The 2,234-nt window shown below is 46.5% G+C and overlaps 1 pseudogene; it reads left to right on the forward strand.

Annotated features, from left to right (window-relative positions):
- The first annotated feature begins 216 nt into the window (after window positions 1–216).
- On the forward strand, window positions 217–1,960 carry LOC111141897 (annotated as a pseudogene).
- Window positions 1,961–2,234: the final 274 nt, after the last annotated feature.

Here is a 2,234-nt window from a genome sequence, read left to right on the forward strand (position 1 = left end):
CCTTTGATCCATGGTCCGTGGCATGGACAGTAGGGGAAAAAGCCATAAATTAGGCAATAAATTCTATTTCAAGAGTCAAAAATTAGAGCCAATATTGTTGGTCATTGTCTTAGTTTGAGATCCGCCAGAGGCAGATGTTAAGGCAAGGATCTGAGAGGGCTTCTGAAGCCAGCTGGGAGGGGCTGCGAAGAGACCAGAAAGGGGTGCTGAGGAAAAATGGTGGGAGGCGAAAGGTGAGGGAAGAGGGAGAGGGGGAGCTCCGGAATTTAAACAGCTAGAGAGAAGCTCTAAAGAGAGCCTTGAGGAGAGCCCACGAATGATGAACTAGAGAGGGAAGCTGGAAGGAGCCTGGGTGAGCCCAATACTAGGGTTTAGGAAATTTTAGGTGAAGAGGGACAGGTAAGTTCTGCTTCCCAACTAGGCATCATCAACTTTAGAGATTTTAGGGCAAAGTTCAGACAATCAGAGCCACCCCTGGAACTGGAGATCAGGTTTCCATCTCCTGAGATGGCGAGCTCAGGTCCCTTCTTAGCTCATTCCAAAAGCCATGGGCAAATATCTGGTAACACCTGACTCTTGAGAGAAGGAAATGGGATGCTGCCTGTCTACTTGCCAAGGAGGTGAGAGACAGGACAGCCAAGCCCAGAGGGAAAGGTGGGCATTAGAAGTACTCTCCCCTCCATAGGGCTTTTTTTTTTTAGTTAATTTTTTTATTAACATATAATGTATTATTAGCCCCAGGGGTACAGGTCTGTGAATCATCAGGCTTACACACTTCACGGCACTCACCATAGCACATACACTTCCCAATGTCCATAACCCAACCACCTTTTCCACGCGCCCTCTCCCCCCAGCAACCCTCAGTTTGTTTTGTGAGAATAAGAGTCTCATGGTTTGTCTCCCTCCCGATCCCATCTTGCTTCATTTTTTCCTTCTCTAACCCCCAAGACCTCTCAAGACCCCACTTTGGCTCTCAAATTCCTCATATCAGGGAGATCATATGATAACCTCCCCTTGCTTCTTAGTGATTCCGTGACTCTTTCCCCTGACTCTCTTCTGAAATTATGGTGAATGTAACCTCTTCATGATTCCCTATTAACTTCTTCAGGAACATAAAGAAAGATACTTATTTCCCTTGCTGCTTGAAACCCCTGCTCCAAGCCTAGGCTCACTCCTTTAACTTACAATGGAAGTGTAAGGATCAGAGTAATGATGACCATTAGTGGCTCTAAGAGCAGAGAGGACCGGTCTTGCCTTTTAAGTTACTTTTCGCTAGGTTGTCAGCTTTTCCTTTATGCACAATGGGGAAGTTCTTTCATTCTTTCATTTGTAGCTATTCAGGAGACAACTTGGGGGAACAAACTCAAAGAGAGGTTGAAAGGAAATTGAGTTGGATCCCTGCCTGATCCCCCACTGTGGTAGGAAGTATGTGGGGGTGGCACACAGAGAAGTAAACCCCAGCCCTCGAGTGATGAATAGCCAGGGCATCTGGCTGGCCTACCCCATCTTGGGAGGACTGCTCCATGTGGTTCTACTCAGCATCCCGTTCTTCGGCATTCCTGTTGTCTGGACCCTGACCAACGTCATCCATAACTTGGCTATGTAGGTTTCCTTACATATGGTGAAAAACACACCCTTTGAGCTCCTGGCCGAGGAAAGGCTCAGCTACTGGCACACTGGGAAGAGATGGGAGTATAGGATCCAATTTATGTCTTCCTGCAGATCCCACAGTATCTCTTCTGGTGTCCTCTACCTCCTGGCCAGCTTCTACACCAAGTAGGATGCTGTTCATTTCCTCACCAAGACAGCCTCATGGCTCAGTGTACTACTGCCTAAGTTGCCCCAATTCCATGGGACTCATCTCTTTGATCAACAAACATTGAGGGGTGGGGCTGGAGATAGCACTGCACCAAAGGACTGTAACATCTTTTCCTTCTCCATACTATTTTCTGTATCTTGAAAGCCTGAGAACTATACCACCTTTCCCAAGCCCCAGGAAGAGAACAAATGGGAAAATGGGGCTCTCCGGGTCCCATCACACAAAGAGCTGATTTCTTTGAATCAGAAAAGGTGGGAAAGACAAGGGCCAAATCACTCTCCTCCACAGCAGGAAGCTGTTTGGGCAGCTTGTCTGGTAATTAAGTTTTTCCAGATCTTCCATCCCACCACCTTCCAGCTCTGTTTTTCTGTGTATTTTCCTTATAATAAATAATTTTTTAAAAAAGAAAAAGAAA

This window comes from Enhydra lutris, unplaced genomic scaffold, assembly GCF_002288905.1.
Source record: "Enhydra lutris kenyoni isolate GAN:26980312 unplaced genomic scaffold, ASM228890v2 scaffoldscaffold6, whole genome shotgun sequence".
NCBI classification, from domain to species: Eukaryota; Metazoa; Chordata; class Mammalia; order Carnivora; family Mustelidae; genus Enhydra; species Enhydra lutris.